Source organism: Podarcis cretensis (assembly GCF_951804945.1).
Source record: "Podarcis cretensis genome assembly, chromosome: 1".
Classification (NCBI taxonomy): Eukaryota; Metazoa; Chordata; class Lepidosauria; order Squamata; family Lacertidae; genus Podarcis; species Podarcis cretensis.
The window spans coordinates 30,313,169-30,331,912 of NC_137170.1; the positions used below are offsets into that span (position 1 = coordinate 30,313,169).

At 43.9% G+C, this 18,744-nt stretch overlaps 1 long non-coding RNA gene across 1 annotated transcript; it reads right to left on the reverse strand.

The window, feature by feature from the left end:
- Positions 1–1,013: 1,013 nt before the first annotated feature.
- Positions 1,014–3,588, reverse strand: LOC307212572. The gene is made up of 3 exons (XR_013837031.1): positions 3,370–3,588; positions 3,030–3,090; positions 1,014–2,199 (listed from the first exon to the last, which is right to left on the reverse strand). It is a non-coding gene; the product is annotated as an uncharacterized lncRNA (long non-coding RNA).
- Between the last annotated feature and the right edge of the window lie 15,156 nt (positions 3,589–18,744).

Genomic DNA, 18,744 nt, shown 5'->3' on the forward strand with positions numbered 1-18,744 from the left:
CCTAGCTAAGAATGGCAATATGCTGTATACTGTATAATGAACACTCCAGTGCTGGGTCTCTCCTTAGATACTCCCACCTACCCACACCTGTTTCCCAGTGAGGCCAATTGTTGCCAGGACTTCAGTAACTTCGGACTTATCCAGACTTCCACTTATCCCACCACTTTCCCAAGGGAAAACCCACTCACTACTGCTGAATTGTAGCAAATGTCAGTCGGGTTTTTCACAGACTGATGTTTGCTCCAAATCAGCACTAAAGAGCAGGTTTTCCCGGGGAATGTGGCAGGAGGAACAGAAAAGCACTCGGAGCCATGTCTAGAAAGCATGGGACAAGCAGAAGCCCTTGGACTGGATATTTTCAGAGTCATTTACAACATTGCATTCTGAAATGCTTCTCGTTTCTGTTGTTTTTAAATGTTTTCCAATGTTTTGGGAGCATTAGAGATTGCCTGACGAAAACCTTAAAGAAAGTTTGGTTGGTTACCAGCTCTTTGTCCATGTCAGATGCAGTGTTGCATGTAGGGGTATGTTACTCATACTTTACAGGCATATGATGCGAGAACAGAAAACACTACAGAACTGGCTGCAGTCTGGGCACTGATTGGCTGCTCCCAGTATAAATACTGCAGAATAATAATTTTGAGGTTTCCTCTCATTGTTCCTCCTGAAGCTCCTACTGCTGTCCTTTTGTTCTTATTCCAGCATTACAATGGCTTTTCTATATGCATAGGAAACTTTCTTACACCAATTCAGACCACTGGCCTATACAGCGCAGTATTGTCCACACTAATTAGCAGCCCGTTTTCAGGCTGGGGTTTCTCATAGCCCACCTGGAAATGCAGGTAACTGAACCTGGGACCTTCTGCATGCAAAGCAGAGGCTCTCTACCACTAAGCCATGATCCTTCCTTTCTGGACATCTGCTTTATCTCTCCAATATACTGACCCGAATGTGAATTATTGACCTCTTGTGCTCCTGCCATCCCTGAGCTCACCCCACCTGGGTGTCAGTAGTACCAGTCTTCCCCCTGTACCTTCCCAATCTCCACAACTGCTCCATGGACAATCACCAGCATCTGGATCCCAATTTCCCATTGGCTTTGACTTACTGACTAGTTTGGGCATGGAGATTGAAGTCTCCGTTTGATGGCCCAATGTAGGCAGCCCAGACTTTGCAAATGCTGTTCCTGCCCTGACTACCCTTGATTCGCTCACGTGGCACCTTAGCACCTTCCATGTTCTGTTTCCTTTCCCATCTTCCATATTCTCTCCATAACATCCCAAGCTGTAGATGATGGCAGGCTCCAATGACACATCTCTCTGGGTTTGCCCTCCTGCCTGCACATATACGCATGAGCCCAGCCCTTTGTCTTTTGTTTACAGGCCATTCCTCCTCGCTTCACTTCCAGATTTACCACGTTTAGAAAGACAACGTGACCTACTTAGGCTCCCTGACCTAGTTATAGCAGAAACACTGACTCCAAATGCTCACTCTAGGAAAAAAGAAGAAGAAAAAAGGACAAAGGCAGTGGAGCATGGAGAGAAATATTTTCATGATTGTTGCTAATGAAAACAAACCCACCCGTATTGAGCTGCCTGCTGTTGCCTTTTTCAATCACTGCTGTTTCCCTGAGGGATACTAGGCGTTCAGCTGCTCTTCCACTTCTGCAACTCTGGCACTACCATCCAGCACCATCCTGACCTTTCCTTTATTTTCTCTGCTGCTCAAACCTTAAACTATCTTTCTTTCTTTTTTTTAAAAAAAGTATTGGCTGCTGTAGCCTGCTTGCTCATGAGAACATAAAAAGAACCCTGCTGGATTTAACCAATGGCCCATTTAGTCCAGCACTGCATTTCCACCATGGCCAACCAGATGTCATTGAGAAGCTCACAAGCAAGACATGAGCACAACAGCACCCTGTCCACTTGAGATCCCCAGCAACTGATATAGGAGGCATGTTGCCTCTGGGTTGGATGAGGTAACTGTTAGGTGGATTTGAAGCTGGTTGACTGATTGAACCCAAAAAGTGCTCATTAATGGTTTCTCGCCCTCCTGAGAAAAAGTGACAAGTGAGGTGCCGCAGGGTTCTGTCCTGGGCCCGTTGTTGTTCAACGTCTTCATGAAGGGCCTGGATGAAGGAATTGAGGGGATGCTCATAAAGTTTGCAGATGATGCCAGATTGGGAGGGGGTAACTAAAGCTGCAGAAGAGAAAAATCGGCATTCAATATGACCTAAACATATTGGAAAAGTGAACCAACAAAATAAATTTCAATAGAGACAAATGTAAGGTTCTGCACTTAAGCAGGAAGACCCAGATGCACAAATATAAGATGAGAGACACCTAGCTTACTAGTAGTACATGTGAAATCTTGGTGGACCACAAGCTGAACATGAGTCAACAGTGTGATGCAGCAGCAAAAAAAAGCTAACCCTATCTAGGCTACATCAACAGAAGTATAGTGTCCAGATCAAGGGATGTAATAGTACCACTCTGTTCTGCCTTAGTCAGACCACACTTGGAATACTGCGTCCAGTTCTGGGCACCACAATTTAAGAAGGATGTTGACAAGCTGGAACGTGTGCCGAGGAAGGCAACCAAGATTATCAAGGGTCTGGAAACCAAGCCTTATGAGTAACGGTTGAAGGAGCTGGGTATGTTTAGCCTGGAAAAGAGGAGACTGAGAAGAGATATGATAGCCATCTTCAAATATCTTAAGGGTTGTCACATGAAGATAGAGCAAGCTTGTTTTCTCCTGCTCTGGAGGATAGGACTCAGACCAGTGGATTCAAGGTCCAAGGAAGGGGATTCTGATGGAACATCAGGAAGAACTTTCTGACATTAAGAGGTGCTTGACAGTGGAACATTGTCAACTTTCCTTCCTTGGAGGTTTTTAAGCAGAGATTGGATGGCCACCTGTCATGGATGCTTTAGTTGAGATTCCTGCATAGCAGGGGGTTGGACTAGATGACCCTTGGGTCCCTCCCAACTCTATGATTCAATGTTTCTAAGGGATGGCAAGTGTTTTACCTGCTCTGCAGTTGTTCTGACAGTTGTGTCTCTCCTGTCTCTGATGGGGCTTCATTGCACTCTACAGATAACAGTGTGAAGAGAGAGAAAAGTGGCAGCACGTTTGTGTCTCTTGAAACAGCTACTTCTATCCTGTCACTTGCTTTCTGACTTGCTTCACTTCATCTTTTTCTTCTTATTCTTCTGCAAATCTGCAGGAAATGAGAAGAGACCCAACAGGAAGTAGTGCTGTCAAGATAGTAAGATAAGGAAGTGAACCAGCATACCTCTAACTAAAGATCTAGCAGCACAGCAGCCGTAACAAAAAGTGAAAGGAAGTTAGAGGGAAATCCAAATTTACCTGCTACCAGACGTGCACAAAACAGAGCTTTGCATCCTCCCATGGCTCTGCTTCCGAACATGTTGATTCAGGTTTTAGAAGGAAAGCATAATGAGAGTTATGGATCGGCAAGGGGAGATTCACTTAAGAAGATTCAAAGGCTAACTTACAAATGTACCAAACTAACACATTTTTCAACAAGGCAGTGTATTTTAAGAGCATCTATTATTTTCATTTTTATATCTTCTGATAACCAGAAAGTCAAAGTACTCCTAAGAAATAGTCATAAGTGGGTTGAAATACTGGTGCAAATATTTCCACCCATCTTCAGTGCTCACGTCTCATCTCTCTACTTGACATATGTCCGAGAAGCAGGGCTGGCCTGCCCATGAAGCAGTGCCCCCTCCCTTCCAGCCTCTTCCATCATGGCACTGGCAGTGACGCTGGCTTCTGCTAAGATCTCTTGAGATCTTGACAAAATATCACAAGACCTCAAGTGCATGAGATCTCATGAGATTTCGGCGAGATCTCATGAGATCTCACTAGAAACCATTGGCAGTAGCATCACTGCTTCACAGGCACTGCAACACTTCTCAGGTAAGGGAGGTAGCAGCGGGGTAGGGCAGGGCTGGGGCAGTGGCGGGGGGGCATCACCTTAGGCAGTAGAACAGGACATGTTGCGCCTGTCGAGAATTATACCCTGGCATGCTGTTGGACATATTAGCAAACGAGGACTTACAAACCTCTGCTGAACACAATGCCACATGAATAGGAGTACAGTGGTACCTTGGGTTACATACGCTTCAGGTTACAGACTCCGCTAACCCAGAAATAGTGCTTCAGGTTAAGAACTTTGCTTCTGCATAAGAACAGAAATCGTGCTCCGGCGGCGCGGCGGCAGCAGGAGGCCCCATTAGCTAAAGTGGTGCTTCAGGTTAAGAACAGTTTCAGGTTAAGAACGGACCTCTGGAACGAATTAAGTACTTAACCTGAGGTACCACTGTACATGATTGCCTCCTTATCCCTGTCCCCACTGCCTACAAAAGCAGCGATGAACCACCTAGAGCTTTTGATGATACCCTTTCACCTCATATCCTTTCCAAACTCACGAATTGTCTCCACTTCAGGCTGCCTGCAAACTCAGGAAGGTGCACTTATTGTTGATACTTCCTTCATGCATCAAAGCTTTCATTCAGAACATTGCAATGGAATCTTTGTCTACGCATTGTTGGTTTTAACTCTTGCTTTTCCACACAGAGAAGCTGACTGGACTGGCAGCTGAATCTTTATTCGACACTGATGAAAGTGTTGTGTCTTCCGCCACACTTGAAGCAGCAGGCTAGTTTGGAGGGCAGGTCTGGAGATGCTATGTAGCAAATGCAGTTCTGCCTTCCACTGTGCACCCCAGCATCTGCTGCCTGAGGCATTTGCCTCACATTGTCTAATGATAGGACAAGCCCTCTAAATACTCGTAAGGCAAAAAAGTCATTACACCTGCAGCTAATGCATTCCTCATGTTGTTACTATCCCTTCTTTGTATAGTACATTTTAAAGTTTTCACCTAACCCCACAGCCAGCTTGCGTGAGGTAGGCTAGTTCTGAGTGATTGTGTCTTGGCCCTTGCCACTGATTGAGCTTCATGGACAACCTCCCCCCCCCCTCCAAATCCATATAATTTATCCACTGAGCCACAATGAGACATTATGGGGGAAAGTCACTGAAGGAGATTTTTTTTATAAGCACATTCTCATTTAGCTTTACCACAGTGAATAACTTTTGTGTCCTTTGTTTTAAAAGAAACTTAATTTCTCATTTCAGGCTCTAATCATTTTTGTGTACCTTGCTGGGATCAAGCTGTGTTTCAGCTCCATTACTGTTTATGAAATGTACTTATTTTCAATGTCACAAAGTAATCTGTTGCATGCAAAACCTCACTATGTACAATTGTGATAAGCACACACTAAAATCTGCTTCCATCCAACGACAAGTGTGAGATTGACTTCAAGATGGCAGCGCTAATGATAATGGCGATGATCATCATAATGATGATGATAAATGACTTCTGTTTATTCCTCTTTGAGGTAATGAGCCTTTAATGTCAACAACACTTTTTCACGGGTGCAGGCCTAGAAATCTACTAGGTTTCTGAGGATTTTATCTATTTATCTATTTATTCTTAGAGCTGCAAAGTTACCATTTAGATTTCAGAGTAGTTTTCTTTCATCGCCATCCAGAGCTGAGGGGTTAAACAGATGGATAGTACCTTCTCATGGAGGGTCAAGGAAGGACCACACCAATGTCTGAGTGGGAAATCCCACAGTTATCATAGAAGAAGAAGAAGAAGAAGAAGAAGAAGAAGAAGAAGAAGAGGAGGAGGAGTTTGGATTTGATATCCCACCTTTCACTCCCCTTCAGGAGTCTCAAAGCAGTTAACAATCTCCTTTCCCTTCCTACCCCACAACAAACACTCTGTGAGGTGAGTGGGGCTGAGAGACTTCAAAGAAGTGTGACTGGCCCAAGGTCACCCAGCAGCTGCATGTGGAGGAGCGGGAACGTGAACCCAATTTGCCAGATTACGAGACTACTGCTCTTAACCACTACACCACACTGGCTCTCACATGGACCATGCAAAACTATTGTGGAACGCAAGGTGAGTTATCTCTCCTTTGTTTCTATGATTGTACAGAAGACACATTTTTTCTCCCCACACAGCAAAGCAACTGCACCTCATGCAAATATCTCCTGCACTTTCCCCCCTCGCTAATGTAGAATATTTCAAACAAATGCATTAAACCCAAATTCCAGACACACTGGCTACATTTCTGATGGCACCCTCTGATTAAATTTTCAGATGTCTGTAAGCATTCCCAAGCCACTGTGTATTGGGTCCCCTTCACAGTTAGGTTTATGTTATTAGTATTGACAATCGTTCACTTGAAACCTAGGCCAGGACTGAAATCCCGTCTCGTCACTTATCTCTCCATTTTTATCTTGTTTGCTTCCTCTCATCATTTCAAATAAATACTCTCCTTCATAAAGATCCTCTCTTTTTTTCTTCTTTTTTTTTTGCAAGGAGGGGAGGACTGCAAAAATGGGAGCAAATGGGTAAGCCAAAGTGAGCTAAAAAGACAGACATGAACAAGAAGAGGCTTTAGTTTTCAGTATTGATGACATTATCCCGCCCCACTATAGAATCTCTCTTGGGTAAACTTAGCAGATTTTTTTGCACTGTAGGGAATACCATTGTTTCCCTTAAGGAAGCAGGAAACGAAAAGAATGGGCAGGAGACTTTACAAAGGAAGAATGAGCACGGGGGTATAGCAACAAACTATGCCCTTTGCTGAAGCTCGTATTTTAGTAAATATTTGACATAATATTCCTCCTTTTGTAATGGAAAACTCAGCATAAAGTTGCCCCTAAAGATTCAAGGGGAGAGCCATATCTGGAATTTGACAAAGAAGCATTATTTGGTCACTGCAACACAGAGGGAAAGGAGGCAAAAATGGTTAAGAGAAGACATGGTGGGGACCAGGGAGCAATCCAGACCCAAGATCCAGCAGGAGGAGTGGAGTTTGGAATAGATAGATCTCTGGCTGGGTTTGGGCCAACAAGGGCTATGCTGTCCAAACTCAGCCAGAGATATGTCAGCATAGGCCAGTTAAAGCTCACTAAGCCTAGGCTGTGGGAAGTCTCAAAAATGGGGGGGGGGACAGCGCAGGAGAAGACTTACCCCAATGCACCAATGCACGCCACCCCACAACATCATGGCGGTGCAGCATGACATCATGCTCCCCCTAGCCAGGCCAGGCCAACTCAGCCCACCATCCCTCACCCACTGCCAGCTGCCTTACCCAAAGGGATGCACAGAGTGAAGATGCTTCTTCGCATGCATCCCAGGTAGAGATCACCAGAGCGCCTTCCAGGAGGGCACTCTGGCAAGCCTCCAAATGACATCGCAAGGCCAAGCATCTTTGTCCTGACGCATCCTTTTGAGGATCACCATGGAATTTTGTGGGGGCCTATCCCCCTTCATGAAAATATTGTAGGGGCCCTGGCCCCCCTGCTTCCCCTCTTCCATATTCTGCTGAGCTTGGTCACATAATCTAGCAACCTAGTAGAAGCCACACTGGCAAAAGAGGTGGTGTAAATCAACCCCTATTTTAAAGGCTTGCTTTCCCTCTGCCATGCTCAGTTCAGCTGGCCGTAGCCTCACTGCCAAATGGAGTGTGTCATAGGAGCATGTGACTTCAGAATAACTTACCCAGACATAAATTATGCTCAAAACAAAAAAAAATTCCTTCCAGTAGCACCTTAAAGACCAACTAAGTTAGTTCTTGGTATGAGCTTTCGTGTGCATGCACACTTCTTCAGATACACGAAAGCTCATACCAAGAACTAACTTAGTTGGTCTTTAAGGTGCTACTGGAAGGAATTTTTTTTGTTTTGACTATGGCAGACCAACACGGCTACCTATCTGTAACATAAATTATGCTGTTTTCCTACAGTTTTGATTGTTCTGCTCTACTGTTATGAATAGCTTGGATTACATGGGAAATGGCTTCATACCAGGTCAGACTTTTTGTCCATCCACCTCCCAGCATTGTCTGCTCTGACTGGCAGCTGCTCTCCAGGGTCTCAGGCAGATGTCATTCCCGTCATCTGCTACATCAGAGATGGGGAGCCTGTGGCTCATCCTCAACTATAAGCCCTGCTCATGAAGACAGACAAGGTTTGCAATCTGATGGCATTTGGAGGGCCACAGCTTCCCCATTCCAGCATTACCCGATCCTCTACCATCAGCACTTAGCTACTGTGTAAGAAGAACGATAGAGATGCAGGTGGCACTGTGGGTTAAACCACAGAGCCTAGGACTTGCTGATCAGAAGGTCGGCGGTTCGAATCCCCATGACGGGGTGAGCTCCCGTTGCTCGGTCCCTGCTCCTGCCAACTTAGCAGTTCGAAAGCACATCAAAGTGCAAGTAGATAAATAGGTACTGCTCCGGCGGGAAGGTAAATGGCGTTTCCATGCACTGCTCTGGTTCACATGCTGGCCATATGACCTGGAAGCTGTACGCCGGCTCCCTCGGCCAATAAAGCGAGATGAGCGCCACAACACCAGAGTCGGTCACAACTGGACCTAATGGTTAGGGGTCCCTTTACCTTTACCTTTACCTTTAAGAAGAACGATGCCAATACTGTCAATGTGAGATTCAGATTTAGTTTGACACCAAGAGACTCTGTGTTGGCACGGATCCCTGCTAGCCACAGGATTAATTGGAGCTCACTGTATTTGTATTGGTGGAGGTTTGGGTGTTATTAATGCCAGAACTCAGACACTGTCTCCCTTCTTTTCCTCGTGTTGTACTGCTCAGACCTGGTCTCTCATGGTTAACTTGACACAGGAGTATTACTTGCTCACTGCAACATGGAGAGGAGAGGGAGAATGATTTGGGACAAAGGAATATGGCGTTATCTGAATGCCAGGCTCCTCAGTTGAGAAAGAAATGCTAATATAAGTGGTGAAGGCATGAGGAAGAATGAGATCCACTGAGGTGTGAAAGCAGCAGAGATGAGAGGCAAAGATTCACAGCAATGGAAGCCTTTACACCATCCAACTTTGCAGGGCAACCTCTTGACTCACAGCAGGAGGGACCCATGAGCAGCTGCTGTGAAAACACATTAGGAAACTCCACTGCCTTTCTAAAGCAGGCATTCCCACCACCACCTGGGTGGGAGACGACTTGGAAATCAGACTTCTAAAGGGCTGAGGAAAAAAATCACATGAGATCAGTGTCAATTGTTGGGTTCAGGCCAAATGAGTCGTGGAAACATCAGAACTTAATCTGCTGCTGAATCTGTATAAACTGAGGGTAACGTGGGTTGATCCAGAGGCGCAAACCATGCCTTTCCTCACTGACACTTCCTCACACATGCATATGCATAAACGTCTTCCCTCCCCCTATTAAAAATCAGCACTGAAAAAGACATTTAAAGGCACACACAAAACAGAACAGAACAACAGCAGACCCTCTCACAACAGGCAGTTAGTGGCCAAAGACCTGTCTTTGTCTGCCAGCAACAGAAAAGTAGAGAGAGGACCAGTCTAGCCTCTAATGGAAGGGAGTTCCACGGGATCCAGTATGGGGGACCATGTAAGGAGACCATGTAAGATTCCTGCATTGCAGGGAGTTGGGCTTTATCAGTGGTTCCCAAATAGCTAAGTACTGAGCACCCCTGTTTCGAAAAGTCAAGCCACGGACTCCCTATTTTGAAATTTTTGATATCTCTATGGCATTTTGTTATGTGAATGGTGCCACAGACCCCATGGGTGGGTTATGCAGTCCCCCTGGGGTCCATGGTCAACCAACTGGGAACCACTGAACTAGATGATAACCAAGGTTCCTTCCAACTCTACAGTTCTATGCTTTTATTAAGCATCACTCTAAGCCCAAGGTATGGAGTTCCCATAATCTCTGACTATTGGTTATGCTGGCTAATGGGAGTTGAACTTCAACAGTATCTGGAGGTGGCCCTCATGTTATCAACCTCTGCTCTGAGCAGCATAATAGCTATAGGTAAAAGGTAAAAGAGGATTTTAAATGGAGAACCAAATGAACAGACTGGTCAAGGTCTAAATTCTATTGTCAATTTTTGGTTTTAGTTTTCATATGGTCTCTTTTTGGTTTTATTTATTTGGTCCACACCTTCAGAATGGAATATTAATGCATATAATAAATAAATGAAATAATACTTGAGGAACCATGCACAATTAAGTCATGTCTCCATCACCATCCCAGAACACACCTGCAACTCTCTTCAAAAGGGGTGGAATCTATGCAATGCACCTAGGAAACAATATGCAACTAGTGAACTAGTATTTTTCTTATCAAAAGTGAATGTTGCACAGTGTATCTAGGATCACTTGCTGTGGGGGGAAGTGTGCTCACATGTGCACCACTGATTACTATGCATGGCCTAACTAAATGGAAGGATATTCATGTGAACATAAGGTAAACTGCACAACAGTTTCCACAAATTCTAGAAGGTCTTTCTCTGCCAAGGTGTAATAAGCTGAATTCCTACTTCAGACCCAAGCTGATCTCATGAAATTGCCCCTGCTGGTTTTAGTTCTCCTACTAATGAGTAGTTCCCTGCTTACTCATAGCAGCTTTACTAAAAGGGACCAACTCCAGATACCACTCACTGCACTCAGGATGCAGCTTCTGCTAACTTTGGTTTCCTAAACTTGTCCAAAATAAGATGCAATGGTTTCTTAAAACAGCCCCTGGAGCAACTGGACACCACTGTTTTGATTGCTGCATATCTTCTCTATGTATTATATATCTGTATTGGTTTTCAGTGGGGAAAACATTTGTTGCTTTTAGCACACTTATAAGTTTAAATAAAAACAAATATATCTGTATTGACTCGAGTTATTATGCTCGGTTTCATACAGCATAAGTGGTTCAAATAAAAATAGATTGGCTATAGTAAATGTGCATCAGTTCCAATAATAACAGAGGCAGCTTCGAGAAGCACAGGAGTTTAATTTTAATGCACTTTGGATTGACAAAGCAAAGAAAAGAAGACTGGGTTTAGAACAGCTTTTAGTCTAAATTTTATGTCTGAGTTCTTTTATGCTGCAAGGTGAGAATGTTTGCCAGATTTACAAAACACAACTATGTGATTAAAAAATGTCTGCATATATACATGCCAGAAGGAGGATGCAAGTCTCTTTTGCCAAGTTGAACAAGCGAGAAAACTACAAATGTAAGCTGAGTGTCAAAGAAATTTAAGATCCTGTGGAATTCACACTTGTGGCCACAGCAAGCATCCTCCACAAGCCATACCCTCTGGGCAGTTGTGCCTTGCAATGGGACACTCTGAGTTAGCTGGTAGTTTGGCTCTGCATATTCACACTACACCAGCAATTACCAAACAGTGTGACAGGGCACTCTAGTCTGCTTCAAGGAAGGCAGAAGCAGACCTAGGAACAATGAAGCCTTGATAATGTGCAAATAGTTACTTCCTGAGTCAAGAGGCAGTACTTGAAGACAGAACTCCAGAAGGTTGGGTAGAACCTAGAACAGATTTGAGGGATGCAGGGGGAAGTGAGAGGAAAGTTTCCATTGCTAAAGGAAAATTTTTGTCCCGATGGAACCATAGATGTAGTGCTATGTTGCATACAGTTTAAGAGATCAATGTGCAGTTGGGTTAGTAGCAAGGTAAAGCAGAGATTTTATGGACAGTAGAGTCTTGACCTGGATAGACACTGGTGCGCACAAAATCTTTGGTGCCAGTTCTGATCATCTGTGACCATGGGCCATGCTGGCTGGGGCTGATAGCAGCTCTAGTTTAACAATAAAACCTGGAGTAATGATTGTAGCTGATAAGGGTGGTGGAGACTGAGGAATCTCCATCATGAATCTCAAGGGTCTGTGAGGAGGGGTTCCCCTCAGCTGTTTTGCCACTTGGTCCAGTCACCCTGGGGCAAATATGTAAATGTCACTATGAGGCCTCATAATAGTGCTCTGCCAACATGGTGCCCTGTAAGCCAGTTGTGAACCCATTCACACTCACACACACACCAAACTACATATGGATTTTGTCATGGCACAACTGCCCAATTATTATAAACTGACCCCAACAAAGACCAATGAAATAGGCTTGTATTTTGCCTCAGATTAATACAATATTGATTGATTGATTGATTGATTGATTGATTGATTCTAAACATTAAGTGCTTCCCTAATGAACATTTTTTTAAAAATGCCTGAATCTTGAAGATGGCAAATATTTGATCAACAATCGTTCCAAAAAAAGTTACTGATGAAATAAGAAAAATCACCTTATAAAGAGATTGAATAGTAAGAATGCCCATGTGTCTGAGCAGATATTCCTGGCTTGAGGTCTTGGGAGGCACTAAAATTGAGGTCTACCACCCAACTCACAATGCTGTGTGGCTGGCATTGTTGGGGGAATAAATTCCACATTTAACAAAGATAAATAAATGTATGCCTCATATTTGATTCCGATTGTCGTTCTTCTCATAATACATGGATGGTTTATGCTGAAGAATTTCTCAAAATGGATCTTTTCAGGCTATCCATCAAACAATTATATCCAGCATGTGAATTTATAATTACTCTGTAAAATCACTATATTAACTAGTGAATTCATAATTATTGTACATGCATATTGAGCATTTGCTTTGTTTATGTCCTACTGTGTGCTAAATCAATTTGCACCAGCGCATGATGCACGTGCTATTCTTGTTTGTTGTTATTTGTGATTTATTTCTATTATATATTCTTTCTGTACATTTGCAATTGGTTTTTCATTTTGTTTCCTGCTTTTGTCTACGAGAGGCCTGCCTCTTTTTTTCCTTTTCTTGCTGGACATAGAAAGGAGGCAAATGAAGATGAAAGAGAGCTGCCATCAGCCATGAAGCAGCAGACCTGTTGTGCATATTTGCTGTGCCCTGTGTCCTCTTCTGGATAGGCTATATGCCTCCAGAACAGTAAGCTAGAACTCATGGGTACTGCCTATCAGCTAGAGTCACTCAGAAGCAACTTCTGCATTGCACTTAACAGAGTTGGAGAACAAGATGGGGAACAACAGGGGACCCAGAAGTTCAGGACCTGGGACAGCTCCCAGGCATAGCCAATGCTCTTCCAACAATAGCTTCCCTGCAATAGCTTAACTTAGATCTCATAACCTCCAGCAGAAGCTGAGGACTAGAGATGGGGAAGAAATCTGATTCTGTTCACAGAATGATCAAATCTTCACTTTCTGAAACAATGAGAATTGAAACACAGCCATCCTTTGACATTTGCACTTACCTGAATGTTGTGATACAGCTCTCCAACCAATGTGTGTCTAAAAGCATTCATTAGGTACTGTGGGGGCTCTGCCCCACTGCTTACTTCACTTGACAACCCCCCTGACTGCTCCACAAGATACTAATTGCTGAATTGCACTAAAACGTTAAAGAATTTACACGAGGGGTGTGGTTTTTTTTAACACTAGTTGCTACACAAATGTGAACTGAATTTGAGATTGGGGAAAAGAGAAGTGGAATGAACCAAAGCTGAGAGAACCTTCTATCCCTAGTGAGGACTGCCAGAGCCCAAATTCTCAATCAAAGCAGCAGAGAGTTAGATGTCCAAAAGTATTGCATTGTGCTGCAGCTGAGTGACCTAAGAGCCATTTGATTCTTTTCTCCCCTGGAGACCCCTTAGAGATTAAATTGCCATGGGTTGAATGCCCCAATTAAGAGCCCAGAAGCTCTCACCCACCCAGCTTGTTTTCAAAGCCAGAAACATGTCCCCCCTTTTCAAAGAGACATGAGGAATTCAACATCTGATGCCAAGTCTGGTGAGTTATGTGGGTCATGCAATCTCCTAGGAAGAGAACAAGTAGCTTGAGATGAGGAGTGACTAACAGAAAGGTTTGGGTCTCCGGTCTCAATACTATGTGGCTTGCACTGCTAAGGCAGTAGTCTGAAACAATGTTGTGAACTACCTGGGAAACCCAAAGAAATTGTTTTTTCCCCATAGTCAAAGTGCTTTCCTTGCTTGTTTCATTGTTTCCTGTGCTAAACGTCTTCTGCTCTGAAGACACAGGCAGAGCAGAAGGGTGAGCACTGCTCTACCACTGGGATCTAGTGCACCAGCACTCACTAGCTCCTACTAAATAGCACAAATGACGAGAAGTTGCTGGAGGTGACAAGGTGGGGAAGGTGGGCTCTAGCCTGTCCCTAGCATGGAACCCTGGAGTGAGAAATAGGGCCTGATTTCTCTGTTCCATCAAAATCCCTAGAAGCTTCCAGTCTCTGGGCCATCTGTCTGTCCCTCGTGGGACCATCTGTTCACAATGATCATCACTCCCAGGACACTGTGTTCACTGTGACTGGCAGACTGAAGCATGCCAGAAGCTGTGAGAAAGCAACAAGCAGCCTATAAATGTGGAATTTCTATTTCCAGCATGTGAAGCATGTGTGTGCCTCCCTTGTTTTCCTGTACACCACAATGCAAGGCATTCAAAGACATGGCCCAAAAATAGAACAAAATCTGTAGCCATGATTCCTATATAGCTAAATGCTCACTGGAGAAGCACATAGCAGAGACAGGCAAAACTTGCATGAATGGGAGTTTTCCCAGGAAAATGCAAAGATACCAGTGAAGTGTTAACAGTTCCTCAATGGAGGGTATCCTTTGCTGTGTGTAAGTACTAAAGCAAAGCTTATTTTATTTTGCTTACTGTTTTGGGAACTGTGAATTAGATAGATTTGCATTAAAATGTGAACTGGACCAAATTTTTTCCCCATCCCTGATTGCTGCATTCCAGATGTCCCAATTCAGCAAGGATACCCACATTTTGGTGTGCCCTGGTGTCTCTCAGCTATAAAATGGGGCTGCATATTGAAAGATGTGTGCACATGTATTTATTATATGCATTTGACGTCCTGCTTCCAACACCACATTGCAATTAGAAAATATATAAAGAAATAATACATTATAGATGGCTTAATGCCAAAATTGGTTTTTGTACTTGCAAATAACTTAGAAGCCTACTATGCAAGCATTGAAATATAATTAAAATATACAATCCCATGAAAATGATTGATTGATTGATTGATTGATTGATTGATTGATGTGGAGAGGTATGCTGAGCCAAGCCTGAGTGGAAGTCCTCCTCACCATTTCTCCTCTGTGCTGTATTTGTGCATTACAGTAATAATGTGCTTCATTACTTTGAAGCAGTTGTTCCAGTTGGTGATACCCACCATAGTTTGTTTCCCATGTTGATCTTTGTCTCAGTTCAGCCCAGCTGGCACTGCCGCAGTATTACCCAGTGAACACCCAGAACAGCTGTGCAGTGGCACCATGCTGTGGTTGAGTGAGCAATGAGTAGAGGGGTGCACATCTTTGCAGACCTTGGTGTAGGATATTGCTCATACGTAGCTGGATCTTTCCTTCAGCAGTGTTGGATCAGCATAATCAACGGGTTGAGATGGGCAGCTGGACAACACAGAAAGAGGCCAGATAGCACTCTACACTTCCTGCCACTTGAGAGTAAAGCTCAGATTTATTTGCCAGAGAGCAGGGGCAGCCCAAGACGTTTTTCCGCCTGAGGCGAAATGCTGCCCCACTGCCACCTCTGCAATGAGTGAGGGCTGTGAAGCTCTGCAAGGGCTTCCTCTTAAGGGAGCATTAGTACATTGAAATTATTGTTCCTCCAGTTACATTTTATCTCTAGAAGGATCTGAAGTTGAAGCTGATCAATCCCCTCTTTTTCCTTGTTGAAGAAAAGAAACATTTATTGCCACTCTTACTGCAACCTCACCTCCTGACACAATATTATCTCACAGCAACCTGCCCAGTAAGCAAATTGCTTCTTTTGGCCCCAGCACAGTCTCTGCATGAAGCCTGCGATATTGATTCTGACACTGCACTGGCACATGTGGGACAATTCCAGGAGGTGAACAATCAATGAGGCCACAATTGCGCCTTCACAGCCAGAGCTATGGGAGGCAAAGGAGGATGTGTGAACTGCACATAAGAGGAAAAAACAAACAAATTTTGGAATGTCCTCAGCTGACTCAGCACAAAAGCAGAGCGGCCATATGAACAGACACAGCCATGGCTACTACTGCTGCTACTACTACTAGTGGGACCTGCAACAAGCAAGCAAGCAAGCAAGCAAGCAAGCAAGCAAGCAAACAAACAAACAAACAAACAAACAAACAAATAATCTACTTGTACTTCTTTTACCGTATTTAGTGGACTCTTGTAGTGTGTAGTGCACCTGTTCAGGTTCCACTTAGCTGGGACGGAATGAAAGGATTCTGCAGCAGTTCCCATCATGCCTGGAGGATTGGTCCAAGAATGGGAATGTTGGTAGACTCCAACTTCAGCTGATGTTTTTTGGCTTATGGAGTCCTACAATGACCCAACTTACCTCCCACAGTTTTTGAACATCCTCATGAAACTGCTGGGTTCCTTGAGTTCACTGTGAATAGGGAATGATTGTTAAACCACTCTGAGAAATATAGCTCGGGGGGGGGGATATGGTCTCCTAACAGCTCTCAACACCCTTAACAAACTACAGCTGCTAGAATTCTTTGGGGAAGCCATAGTGTTTAACGTGCTATCATAGTGCTTTAAACATGTAGTGTGAATGTAGCCCAAGAGAAGGGAATGCAACTAGCATTTGGCAAGGAAGTCTAGTCTTTGCACCCCTTGGAAGAGACTTAGTGCCTATAAGCAAAAGAATGAGTGGGACTAAGGAATGTAATGTAGGATATATGTTTTAGAAACAGGTACTGTATTTATGGTAGCAGATAAAGGATCTGAACAAAAGCATCATGGAAGTAAGGATGGGAAGTTAAAATGCTAAGGGAATGTTGTAGTGAAACTGAATTGAATGTGTTGAACTGTATGAAAATCAATAAAACATTATGGGTAAAAAATTAATAAAAAGGAAGAATCATAGAATCATAGAATCATAGAGTTGGAAGAGACCACAAGGGCCATCGAGTCCAACCCAGTGTCTCTCGAATTCCGCTTTCAGATTCATTCTAGGGGGGTCTCTGCATGTTCTCTATATTTTCCCCACCTCTCTTGTTGGGTTTGTTGAAAGGCAAGTGATTTCATTAAAATCTGCAAAGTTCTTTGATGATTAAAAGTGCCAAGTAGGATTATTAACACAGTTCTTGTTTCATTTGCTTCAGAAACAGCGGCTGCAGGGAAAGGAAGGCTCTCAACATACACATGCTATGCATTTGCTTGAGCCTCTACAATATTTATCAACTTTTGCGAGCTTAGAGGAGCACAAAACAAAATTGGATCAGAAGCCCTTGCATTCGTTCTGGAGCAGGTGAAAACTGAAATAAAATGTGGCCCCATGAATGGGTAGTTTCTCCTCCCTCTCCAAGTTCCCCCAACATCCTGCTAATTGATACCCTACCTGAAGACTCCTGTGCAACTTGGATGCATCTCACAGAGTCAGCACATGACATGCTGCCCCCATTGTGATGTCGTTGTGATGTTCCATCACTGCCACAGCCACATTGTTTACACTTCCAGCCTTATAGTGTCCTGAGGAGAGTAAATCCAAGTGATTTATTATCTAAACACCTGGTGACAGGCAGACACTCTTCTGCGCCCGCACAGCCAGGCTAAAGCATTTTATCTCACCTCCTATCAATCAGCAAAAACCTCCAATGCATGTTCACTCTGATGCAGGCAGGATAGAGGAAACACGAAATGTGCAAAGCAAAGGGCTTTGAAAGCAATCATTTTGCAGCAGGGTGTTTGTCACATTTGTCTCCTGCCTTTGCATTCATCCAAGGAGCTCAGGGCTATCTCCACAGGGTCCTCTCTCACTTTATTCTCACAACAGCCCTGTGAAGTAGATTAGGCTGAGAAACTGTGATGCTAACTTGAGGTCATTTAGTGAGCTTCACGGCTGTGTGGAAATTTAAACCTACCACAACCACACTGGCTGTCTTGAACCACAGATATTGCTGAACTTTTAGAGCCTTCCTCAACCTAAAGATTCGCAGAACTCTCCTGAGAAGTGTTGCAAATTCAAATTAAAAATGGTGTTGATGCTGATGTGCAGCAATTTTCAAGCAATTCATTATGTAGCGGAGGGCACTTGAAAGGCATTGGAGTAAAGAATTGCTGTCAGGTCCCGTCCCCCCTTTAACAAGGCCAATGACTCTTCAGTGTAGATGCAAGGTGAATCAGGAGAATCCTATTTTTATTATTTCCCCCGCATAGTTATAGACTAAATGTTACTGTATTTGTTAACGTATGGGGGGGGGGGATGACAGGCTTCTCTGAACCCAAGATTTCAATAATAGCTCATCTGTCCCTGTAGACGAAGATTCCATAAATTGCACTGCACAGAAACACACTGCTCATTCTCTCTATCTATCAGTCCTAGGCATGTAACCATATGCTCAATACCAGATCAGCTCATACAGCTCACACAGGATATCAAAGCAGCTCCACCACCCCAATTCTTATAAACAAAGAGTGCCAAGCACCCTCTCCTTTGAGTAAGCAAACTAGATAGCCGAACCACCTCCAAATGGCCCTAGACAGGTCCCATCGCTTCTTCGCAGATGTCTCTCACATCCTCACTGGTAGCAGAGGGGTGATGATGGGCAGACTTGCTGTTTCAGAAGAGATAGTGATGCCCTGTCAGCATACCAGTGCCATTAAAACAGGAGATATGTGCAACATAGTGACCCCAAAATCCCACAGGTGGATCTGGGGATAGCCATGGCAGCACACTTCCACTGACAGGGGGTTTCTTCCACAGCTATTTGATGAGAGCTACCACACAGCTAGAGGAAATACGAGACACGGCTTGTCTGTCTAC